General features: G+C 54.8%; 1 long non-coding RNA gene across 1 annotated transcript; it reads right to left on the bottom strand.

The window, feature by feature from the left end:
- Positions 1 to 7,499: 7,499 nt before the first annotated feature.
- On the bottom strand, positions 7,500 to 8,852 carry LOC120393139. The gene is made up of 3 exons (XR_005591920.1): positions 8,749 to 8,852; positions 8,215 to 8,350; positions 7,500 to 7,994 (listed from the first exon to the last, which is right to left on the bottom strand). It is a non-coding gene; the product is annotated as an uncharacterized LOC120393139 (long non-coding RNA).
- Positions 8,853 to 11,924: the final 3,072 nt, after the last annotated feature.

Here is an 11,924-nt window from a genome sequence, read left to right as displayed (position 1 = left end):
CAGAGTTTTCTGATAATCACCTCACTGATACTCCCCACAGGCACTAGGCCAGTCTGTGCAGAGTCAGGTGATAATGGTGAGATCACCAGTCCCTGATGTGGGCTTTCAGGGGGCTCGGCTATCCCATGATTGGCTTCCTTTGATTGGCCCCTGGCATCTAATTAGGCCTAGAAATCTGCTTCACTGCCTTTGGGCTGTGTCTCTAGAGAACCCTGAGACAGGGGTTTTACTTTTTTATCCACCCTTCCTGTACCTTTTCCAGCTCTGGGCTCTCTCCTTTTATTCCAGGCCTTGTTTCCCCAATTGGTTGCAGCTGTGGGTGCCTGTCTCCATGATTGGCAGCTGAGGCAGCTGTGTGGGAGCATGGTCAGGCTGCTTGCCTGCAGGCAGGAGAGGCTCCCCTCCCCCTACAAAACTCTGCTCAGTATGGGCCAGGGGGTGTAGACCCCATTACAGGTGGACAGGAGTGAAAGTGAATCATTTTGTGGACACAAGAACAAATGGATATAAACTGGACACTAGGAAGTTTAGACTTGAAATTAGACAAGAGTGAAGTTCTGGAACAGCCTTTCAAGGGGAGCAGTGGGGGCAAAAGACATATCGGGCTTCAAGACTAAGCTTGATAAGTTTATGGAGAGGATGGTATGATGGGGTAGCCTAATTTTGGCAATTAATTTGGCAACTGATCTTTGATTATCAGCAGGTAAGTATGCCCAGTGGTCTGTGATGGGATGGGATCTGAGTTACTACAGAGAATTCTTTCCTGAGTGCTGGCTGGTGAGTCTTGCCCACATGCTCAGGGTTTAACTGATCACCATATTTGGGGTTTGAAAGGAATTTTCCTCCAGGGCAGATTGGCAGAGGCCCTGGAGGTTTTTTGCCTTTCTCTGCAGCATGGGGTATGGGTTACTTTCTGGAGGATTCTCTGCAGCTTGAGGTCTTCAAACCACAATTTGAGGACTTCAATGGCTCAGTCATACGTTAGGGGTTTGTTGCAGGAGTGGGTGGGTGCATGGGGTGCATTGTGCAGGGTGTCAGACTAGATGATCATAATGGTCCCTTCTGACCTTAAAGTCTATGAGTCTATTTTTCAGGCCTGCTCTGAAATGCTCAGGCTGTGTCTGATACCTAGTCACTTACTGTGCTCAGCTGCCCACAGCCCCATCTCCCCTGTGGAAACAGGGTTAAAGGATTTAAATACAGGCCTCTCAGTTGTAAGAAACAGAGCAACTGCCATGGTAAGTCTTAGCCTAATCCCGTGGGACCCATAGAAGCAGGGCTCACATCACAAGCAAGTGGGAAGACAGCTGAGTAGAGTCAGTGTGACCCAGCCTTGAGAGAGTGATGTTTTGAGAACAGAAGTGAGAAAATACAGGAATGGGCAGGACATAAACAGACTGCAAATGTTTTTAATTACTGCAGACTACTAAAATGTATAAATGCTTGTGTGATATTGTTTGTACTTTGGAAAAACTGAGGCAGAGATGCTCCCTGCCAGCTGTATTCTTCCCTTGCAATTGCTCAAATAAAGGTGGATTTTGTTGCTTCCAGCCTGAGAATGGAGTTTGTTTCTTCCACACCCTCCACTTCTGTTTTCATTCGCTAGACAAGCTTTCCACTGGGGATCCCTCATTTCTGAAAAGATCTCTGTGGAGGAAGGGATAAGAAACAGAGACACAAACATCTCTCCCTCACCCACAATCTCTGCCAGTCCCTGCTCCTCCTGTGGTGCAGAACTAAATTTAAAACCAGCCCACTGGGGCTGTGAGCAGGTAAATCTCCTCCCTCCCCCAGCAGCTTCCCCAGGGCAATAACCCAATGCCTCCCCCCCACCATATGGACAGAGGCTGAAAGTCCATCTGATGGCAGCTCAGGGGCCTGTGGAATGTGCTGAGATCTCAGCCTGGCCCCTAGTGGGGCAGGTGACACCCCCCCCCTCACACACCCAGGAAAGCCTGCCTCCAATTTTCTCCCTTCTTCTCAATCCCAGCAGCAAGGCCAGGGACTAAGGGGTGTTTGGAGACCACACTCCTCCAACCAGGTGATGGCTGAGGCCCAATGGCCAAGGGAATCTGGGGAGCAACCTTCTGGAGCCAGAAAAGGAGCTGCAGGAGTGATGGGAAAGGCCTGCTTGGCAGAGATGCTGCTGGGGAAGCAGCTGGTTACTTCACGAGCACCCGGCTAGGCTCAAGCAGAGGATCTCACTGCTGCTGGTTGGTTGGTTTGTTTTCTGCTGATGAATTGCCTGAGAGTTGCAGTCATCAGTCAAACACAGGTGACAAGCAGTTATTTTTGGCTAACAGAAGTGGCCTCCAGGAGCTGTGAGGGGGAGGCTGGAGAGATGAGTCCCTGGGCCCATGTCACTTGCAGCTGACTGTGCCCATGAGACAATCCCCAGACTGCTGAGGGGAACAGTGGGATGGGGGGTGGGAATCATGGGCTGGGGTAAAGTGAAACAAGCCAGAGGACATGACCATGGGTGGTGAGTTCTATGGGCCCATGGTGCCTGGGCACCAGGAATATTCCTGGCCCTGGCCCAGCTCCAGCAATGTCTGAGCCCAGGTCTCCCCCTTAGCCCTGTCTTCTGCCTAGGGTGCCTCCCAGGCCATTTAAAACAGCCCAGGACTGGCACCGGCACCACAGCAGAGCTGAGCAACTTCCTGCCTGCTCGATCCACGTGGCTGCTGGCCCCTCCCTGTAGCCTCTGGGAGGGTGGGTCTGTGTCCTGCCCCAAGTGCACCTGTGGCCAATAGGAAGCTGTGGGGGTAATGCCTGGGGGTAGCAGCACATGGAGACTCCTGGCCTGCCCTGCCTAGGAGCCCCAGGTAAGTGCCGCACCCATCATCCCCTCCCAGAGCCTGCACCCAAACTCCTGCCTGCACCCCTCATCCCCTTCTGCACCCCCAGAGCCTGCACACAAATACCATCCTAGAGCCTGCCCCCCAGATCCCCTCCCCACCCAACCTCTTATCTGTACTGCACCCCAATCCCCTGCCCCAGCCCAGGGCCAGCACCCCAGACCTCCTCCCCCCCCATTCCCCCCCCCCAGAGCCTTAGGCAGGTGGGGGCCGAGTTGCAGGGGGCAGGTTCTGGGCACCACCAAAATTTCTACAAACCTGCCACCCCCGGCCATGAGGGCAATTCTCACTTTACCTTCCCAGCCCTAGCCAGAGCCAGGCATTGGTAAGTGCCACCCAGGGAATCCGGGCTGCTCTGGGGTGCCCCAGACCCTCCACCTCCCTTGGCAGGAGGCCCAAGAGCAGGGTGGGCCACTCAGAGCAGGCCAGGGGACAGGACCTCAGGGAGAGGAGGAGTAGCAGGGGTGGGGCCACTGAGAGGGACCAGGCCTCATGGCAAGGGGGGCGCTAAGGCCAGCTTCAGCTCCCACACCAGGAAGAGGCTGGCACTGCCAGCAGGGGCTACACTTCACAGGAGGGGAGCTGATCACCTTATCCGCTCCCCTGCCACAAAGTGCCACCCCTGTCAGTGCCATTCCACGTCTGCCCAAGGCTTGCATTTTGGGGGTTGATGTGGCTCCTTGCCCCTCAAACAGTGCCCATGTTAAAAAGTGGGGGGGCCCATGGCCCCTCTGGATACGGTGCCCCAGTAGACACTGCATTGCTTACATCCACTGTTACTGGCTTTCAGGAGCCATCCCACAATGGCCCGACACTGACAGTACAATTGATACAAGCACTTCTGGTGAGGACACGCACCACCAACACAAGGGGAAAAGTGCAGACAGGCACAAGCGATGCAGTGACTGTGATGGTTGTGTGCAGATGCAAGTTAGTTCGACTTAATTTTGTAGTATAGACATGCCCTGAGTAATAGTCTACCTAGGTCTCATTGCCAGGTTGATCAGCCTCACTCCCAGCCTGGGGGGAGCAGAATGGGACTCAGATCCAGAGTTACTTTATTTCACTGTCCGTCCCACAGAGTTTCTGCTGCATTTCTTCCCTCCCTCCTCCATTAGTTTAGGGCAACAGAAATGACCTCCAGGAGCACTGGGGAGGAGACTGGAGAGATGAATTCCTAAGTCTGTGCCATTTGCAGCTATTGGTGCCAACAATGTGATTTCCAGAATGTTTTGAACAGCAGCAGCATTGGAGGGGAGAGGGCTCCATCCCCCGTGCACAGGAGAAAGGAAAAACCAATCTAGGGCAGTTACTGAGCTGGAAACTCCACCAAAGAAACCTAAAAGAGGCAAAAGGGAGGAGGAGCATAGGGAAGAGGGTGAGAATTGCAGTTGCTGAGTGCAACGAGCCTTCTGCAGTTGGTCTCAGGTCCCTTTAGACCCTGGCTGGGGAGTTTGGGAAGCAGCTTCCTGAGCCCGAGAAAGTTAAGTTGACTGTGGTGGGAAGGAAGCACTGACCGGAGATGCTCTTGGAAATGCAAGTAGATACACAGACTGCTCTGTAACTGGCCACATTTTCTGCTCCTGGAGGAAATTCTTCACCACTGCAGACACACTGAGTCCCTGAGGTGGCTCAGCTTCTGACTGCACCCATCTGGGAGGCTGTCACACCCCCCAGGGCCTAGAAGACAGGTGGGGAGGAGATTCCTATTCATGTCACCCTCTGAGAGCCCATATAAGGGCCAAAGGAAGAAGAAAGGGCAGGAGGTGAAGCAGGCCCTGAGCCTCTGCCCCATCCTCACCTCCTCAAATGTGGAGCTTCCTGAGCTTCAGTTGGGCAGACAGTCTGTAGCCCTGGCACAAAGGTCCTTCTGCACCATATGGGGCAGGGAGATTCCTGCCTGGGAGCACGGGGAATGGGATGGGGGTCAGAGCAAGGAAAGAGGGGAGGGGTACGGGAGTGAGGGGAAGAGCTTATGCCCCAGACGAAGGAAGTTTGGGGTCAGAGGGAAGGAGCCTGGTCCACAGAGAGGGGAGAGAGTTTCTGTCAGTGACAGGGGCCTCCATTTTCCCTCCCACTAGCCCCCATTTACAGTGAGACAGAGCAGTACCTGCAGCAGGGAGCGGGAGTTGCTGAACATGGGAGGGGAACCTTTAAGGGCATCAGATGAGGCGCAGTTCTTGCAGCACCTCGGGCACCTGGTGCAAGTGCTGGATGATACGGAGCTGGCACATCACCTTGGCTGTGACATCCTCCAGCTGCAGGGGAAGGAGAACATGTCAGAGACTGAGACACTGCCCAGGAATCAGGGAGAATTAAGGGCACCTGGAACCAGCACCATTTCCACCCAGCAGCTGCTCATGTCATAGGGTCAGGTCCTGCCACCTCCCCTTCAGTGCCCCGACAGCTGTTCCCATCTGGGGACACCACTGGGGACACCACCCAACCCATCTGGGGACACCACCCATCTGGGGACACCACTCAAGTTCGTAGTACCCTCTCCTCCTCCCCTACCTCCATCCCCACCCAGGTAGGACAGGGAGGGGGGCAGGAGGGATTCTGGCAGCAGGGAGTGGGATGCGGGGACATTGAGACCTTTCCACAAGTCACCCCAGTGACAAATGTTGACGCCACAGGATGGCAGCCCTGGTGAATGGGGCAGGTCAGCAGCCCCTGCTGACTGAATCCTCCCGTTCTCTCAAGAGTGGGTCCAGCCCTGCCAGCAGCAGGACAAGCTTCCCCCACCCATGTGCCTCAGAACTGCCTGGCCAGTCGCCATCACCCATCAGTCCTGGGCCTCCCAGGCTGCCAGTGATGGGAGCAACTCTGGGTGGTGGCTCGTGTGACCTGGACGCTAGGCCATGGAGAAATTGGTGCAGCTCTGTGGGGCAGGAAAGGTTCACAGAGGGCACTTAAGGGGCTCTCCTGCCCTTCCCAGGAGTGATAGCAGAGCATCACATCCGAAGAACACAAGTCCAGAAGTCCCCACTAGGCAGAAGTGAAAGTAAGCTGGCGGTCAGGCTGGGGCCAGGATTTAAAGGGCTCAGAGCTCCCCGTGGCTGCGGGCAGCCCAGAGCCCTTTGAATCCCGGCCACGGCTCTGATGGCAGGGCTGGGGCCAGGATTTAAAGGGCTCCCCTCAGTGCCAGGAGCTCTGGGCCCTTTAAATCCCTGCCCCAGCCACACAAAGCTCCAGGTTCCCCCCAGCCACCGGAGGCCCGGGCCTTTTAATTTGCCTCTGAGGGCTCCCAGCCACCTTTTAGCTGGGAGCCCCTGGTTGATTTAAAGGTTCTGGGTCTCCCAGCCACAGCTGGTTCCCCAGGGCCTTTAAATCTTGAAAAGCCAAGCCTCTTATGGATGAGGCCACGCCCCCCTCAGGACTCCGGTAAGTCCTGCACGTTACTTTAACCCCTGCCACTAGGCTCCTTGCTCCCAGGCCAGCCAATGGTGATAGGATGGGAATGAGGCCTGGGCCCTGCCCCAATCTCCTGAGTCTAATGCAGCTGCTCACCTTGTCCCCCATCAGCTGCTGGGCTTCCCCCAGGATGGAGTATGTGAGGAGCAGCCCAGCCTGGCTGACACGCAGCAGGGGTCATGGATCGCCAGCATTGCTGTCTGGAGGAAGTATTTTCTCTGCCCCTCAGAGAAGAATTTTCCAAAGACCTAAAACCAACAGGACACAAGGCTCTAGCAGATTGCCCAGAGCCAGCCTCAAGCCCTGGTGCCCCAAAAGGAGGGTAAGAGCTGCTGTAGCCAAGGCAGTTCATTCCCCAGGAGCCTTTCAGGGTCCCATGGCTCAGGGAAACTTCTTTATTAAAAGGTGGCAGATGCTTAGGGACCAAAGCCTCCAGTGGCTCTTTCTGGAGGGCAATTTATCGCAGGGGCCATGATGGGCTGGAAATGGATCTCTAATGTGGGTGAGCAGGGCCCACTCTGCTGTGCAGTGCACAGAGATGACAGGGGTCCCTGTATTGCTTCCAGCAGAGAGATCTCCTGCACCTCAGTGGCTAGAGGAGTGTGCGGGGGGGAGGAGGGTTGGAGCTGACAGACCAAAGTTTTATTCCTCCCAAATTATTGTTTTCTCTAGTAGCTGGGTAAGGCTTCTGCAGCTCCTTGGTTTCTTCCAAAGGGAATCCAATGTGCAACCTGACCAGGATAAGGAGACTCATGTCCCTGTCCCCATCACAGACACTCCTATGAAACTTTTCTTCTGCTGCAGCCATGCAGCTTGTGGGAGGCAGGACAACCTCACAGTCTCTCTCACGTGGCGTCTGTAGATGTCCTTGTAGATCCAGGAGCCATTCCAAGGTCTCCTCTGTGCTGTTGACTCCAATCTGGGGGCACTGGATTATGGTGGGTTCCAAGGTTTGGATGTTCTCACCACAGTTGTGAGACGGGGGGAGGAGGGTCTTTGATTTTCTACTTGTGCAGCAAGTAGCCGCAACTTGGGGCCATGACAATTTGCTTCTTTGGCACAGTGGCTGAGGTCCAGATACTCTGCCATTCCCTGGCCGGGTCTGGAGACATGAGGGGGGCGCATGTGGTCCATATTGGCTCTGGAGCTCATTGTGTCCCCTACCCAGTTCCCAGGTTGGGGCATTCTGCTTCCTGACTGGCAATGGAATTGAGCAAACCCCACCTCTTTTCTCTGCTTCTCCAGGGTGCAGGGAATTAAACAAGGGTCTCATCAAGCAATAGTGACTGACTGACCCAGTGCTCTCCTCTCACACACTTGGGGATCAGCCAGGGGGACAAGGAGCAGAGAGACACCCAGAGCCATAATCCTATCTTAGCTCACCCACCTGGGGATTCTGCTTATGCCACATAGCAATGGCTCCATGTAAGACACTCAAATCACGGCAACTAGCGAGGTTCCAGTGTGGGACCTTTAGCACCAGCCTGTCCCACTGGGTGCTGGGTGAGGAACTCTGAGCTGGAAATAAGGAGTGGGCTCTTGTCCTGTCTCCAGGAAGCATCCACTGCAGGGACCCCAGCCAGCCCCACTCCCTGAGCTGTGTCATACCCTGCCACAGTGTCCTTACCTCCCCCACCCTGGCTGTGTTCTTATAGCCCAGGAGCCTGCTGTCCTGGTGCCAGTCGTGGAACCACAGATCTTCTGCTTCATGTATGGTCAGCCCTGGAAAAGAGAAAGAGAGACACTTTGATCATTCTGGTTGCAGTTTCTGTGTCCTTCCAATCCCATTGGTGGCTGAACAGTGGAGTGGAGAAGAACAGAGGCAGAGAGAGACTTGTACTCCAGCTGGGGTCAGGCTGAGAGAAATTGTCTGGGATCCCATTATCCACCTGTGGTCACTCTCAGTCCCCTATTGGGTTCCGTGTGCCAGCGGGTTCCTTACCCCTCTGTTGGAGCAGCAGCTGGTAGAGCCGGTAAGTCCCCTCCCTGGCCTGCCGGCTGATGTCCTTGTCTGGGTCACTGACAAACAGAGCCAGCTGTGCCACGTGGTGACCCATCCTAGGGAACTCTGCTGAGATCTAATGGAAGGGAGAGGAGAGGGGACTCCATCAGCATTTTCTTGTCAGCTCCTTGTCCCCCCTGGTCCAGAAGGCTCCTTCCCCTTAGCCCCTCTGCAGGAGATGCTGGGGGAGAGGAGTCTGAGATAGACCCTTCATTTGCTCTGCTGCCAAGGGAACCAGGAGCTGCTTTTGGATGCCAAGCAGGAGCTGGAGCATGGTCCCCTTAAAGGCCCAGGGACAACACTTAATCAGGACAAGAAGAACTTGACTCAAGCCTATCTCATTCCCTGCTCTGCCTCTGCCTCCCCAAGAGGAACACTCCAAACCCACAGCCCCTGCAGCAGCAGATCCTACAGCCCGTTGGAACCAGCCCGCCTACGCCTGGAGTCAGGAAGCTGGGGTCAGAGGTCACTTACGTCAAACTCAGGGAGGGTGACTGCATATCTGAGCAGGGCCGTGCTGCTCCTAATGGCCCTGGCTCTCTCCTGGGACACCCTGGACACGATCCAGAGGTTGACATGCTGTGGGGAAAGGAGGCAGGTCAGGATCAATGGGCAGGTGGTGCTTTGCAACCCCTCCCCAGCCCCAGGGGCCCGAGACATTATGCGCAGGGGGAATAGCTGAGTCATTGATCACAGAGCTTTAGAAGGGGATTCTTTCCCCCAGGACACAGCTTGTATCCCGCAGTTCACAACTTGTCAGGGTCTCTCTAGATTGGGACAAGGTTTGGTGTCCAGGCTGGTCCCATCCTCCCAGAACTCCTGATTCCTGAACAGTTCACCAGAAAGGAGACTGAACCCTCGCCCTTCCCTACTACTAAACTCCTTGGTGGGATGTAGTGAGTCACTGAGAGCACAATCCCTCCAGGAATTTCAGATCATATCAGAGAGAAGGGCTGATTCCCTGGGCTCCTCCTGTTTCTCTAGGAAGGAGCGTGTGCCTCTTCTCTGAGAACCAGCTCCGGAATCTCATGGGGTGTGTGTCTTGGGGGGAAGGTGGGGAGGACGGAGGAAGGGGGGGGGGTTCAGACTCTCACTCCCCAAGACAGCCAGGGACCCTGTGGTTAGTGCTCAACAGAACCAGGCAGAGCTTTGGCTTGAAGTCCCAGCTCCTTCCTCTGTCCCTCAAGAAAGCAAGACCTGACACTGCATTGCACTGACCTCCCCAGCCAAGGACACCCCACTGGGATCCCAGCTAGGAGGACAGAGTAGAAAGTGGATCTTCCAGTCTCTCCTTACCAGTCCCCCAAAGAGTTAAGGTAAAATTGGTTCCCACCTCTCCTTATGGGGCTCACCTCCAAGATGGAGTGGAACCTGTCTGCGTCTGGGGTCTCTGCCAGCAGGTTCCACAGCATGGCATCCCCCCACTTGGAGCTTTTGGGTTCACAAGATGGGGACCTGCATGGACTCCCCTAAACTAAAATCCTAGTTTAGATTTGGTACGCTGCCACCACCCAATAACGTACGTGTATTGGGACACAGTCCTTCCCCAAAATCCTTGGGGATCCCAAGAGCCCCAAATCCATGGAGTTTTTACACCTAGTAGAAGTAAACCATTCTCCCCTGCTTCCTCCCCCTTCCCTTCTCCTAGGAGAGATACTGGGATTCAACTACAGAGGGATGCCTTCCTCCTCCCTCCTCCCCTTTCCCTGAGAATTCACCCAAGGAAAGATCAACCAAGTCCTTAACAGAAAAGATTTATTAAAGAATAAAAAGAAAGTAAACTGTCTCTGTAATACCAAGATGGAACAATACACAGGGTCTAAACTTATCAATCTTTGGAGAGAATCCCCCCTCCTTTCTTTCTCAGTAAAAGCAATAACAGTACAGAATTAAAGAAATTCTATAGCAAAACACACAATTGCAAATGTAGAAATAAACTTATAATACTAGTACGCCTTTCTAATACTCACTAGACTGAATAGATGAAAGTATTGCAGAAACCTGGGAGGACTTGATTAAGATGTCTGGACTCCCTTAACTCCCAAGAGAGACTCTCTAAAACAAAGAACAGAAAAAAAAACTTCCCTCCACAGAGATTTGAACATATCTTGTCCCTGTCCCTGATTGGTCCTCTGGTCAGGTGGTCATCAGGTACTGCTTGTTAACCCAGTACAGGTAAAAGAGACCTTAACCCTTAACTAACTGTTTATGACAGCATCCAGGAGCTCTGGCATGACTTTGTGCAGAGCCTGCAAAGCATGGGTCAGAGTTAGGGAAACTGGGCCTACACCTGCCACAGGATGGGAAGAGGGGTCTCTGGGATGCACTGGTGAGACTCCCAAACACATATCCTGGCCTCTCTCCTTCACATCCCACTGCAGGCAATTAGCAAGGATTGATGACACCTGGATCTTTGATCCATGAGGTTAGCAGGTCTCTGCAAAGGGCCCTGTAGGCAGAAGAGGATGAAACAGCCAAGTTGCTATGGATGGAAGCTGGGCTGCTGGGCAAAACACGGCAAAAGAAAGAAAGAAAGCTCCCAGAGAGGGGTAATACTCTGGAGGGAAGGATCCAACCCTGCAGCTTGTTCCATCTCTGCCTACACCACCCAGCGAATCAAGGGAGCAGGGACCATGGATGTAAAAGGGCCCCATTAGGGGTGGTGGATCATCAGGTACAAGCCCCTCGGTGTGGGAGGGGATGCTAGGAAGGGACAGGATGATCTTAGTTCCAGCCCAAGTGGGGAACATTTGTACCTTTTCTCTGCACTGGAGCTGCTCTCTGATGACCTTGAGAGCAGCTTCATCTATGAACATGTCAAGCCATTCCTCCTCCTCCTCTGAATCCCTAGGGGTCCCTGCTGCAGGGAGAGAAGGTAACAGGGTGACGCCTGCTGCCACTTGGGGGAAGGACAGGGGCGTGGTGGGGAGAGCAGGATTAAAGACTCCCCCTTCCCACCTCAGGCACCCAGGGGATATCAGGCCCCACACCACCCTCTCAGGGATGCCTTCAGCCCCCAACAGCTTCAGAAGCCCATAGCAGAGAGCCCCCCCTCCACTGTCCAGGACTCCAGGGGAGGTGCCGACACCCCCAGCCCCAGAGCACCAAGAGATAAAGTGGCAGCAGCTCTTGATGCCCCCACCCCCAGTTCCCCTTGCTGCAGAGGCAGCTGTGTGACTGCTGCTGGTGTCAGTGGGGTTCACATGGCTCAGGCCAGACACCTGCGCTGGGGACCCCCCCTGCCATATCACTGGGAGAGTTTCTGGGCCCAGTGTGTTCACATCCCCGTTCTCACCCCTCCCTGAGCCCAGCCTGGCTCCTCACCTGGAACAAAGCAGCAGCGTCCATCGGTGTCGCTGCTGCCAGAGTCCCAGGCGCTGCTGCTGTCCCATGCTGAGCTGCTGGTGCTGGGACAGGGATCTTCCACCTCTTGGCCTGAGGGGGCTGGAAGATCCTCAGTGACCGGGCAGGGCGATGCCTCCTGCTGGGAATGAGGGCTGGGATCCTGGGGCCACTGCTGCCCACACAACAAGCCCCAGAGCCTCCCTGCCCGGCACCCCTCCTGGGCTGGGTCCTGTCTGCAAAACCGCATCCTGAGCCAGCTCTATCTGGGCCTGGTCGAGGCCTCTCCCAGCTCGGAGCCTGCTCTG

This window comes from Mauremys reevesii, unplaced genomic scaffold, assembly GCF_016161935.1.
Source record: "Mauremys reevesii isolate NIE-2019 unplaced genomic scaffold, ASM1616193v1 Contig15, whole genome shotgun sequence".
Lineage (NCBI taxonomy): Eukaryota > Metazoa > Chordata > Testudines > Geoemydidae > Mauremys > Mauremys reevesii.
Note: the sequence above shows the minus strand (reverse complement) of the source record. Positions and strands in the feature narration are given on the sequence as shown.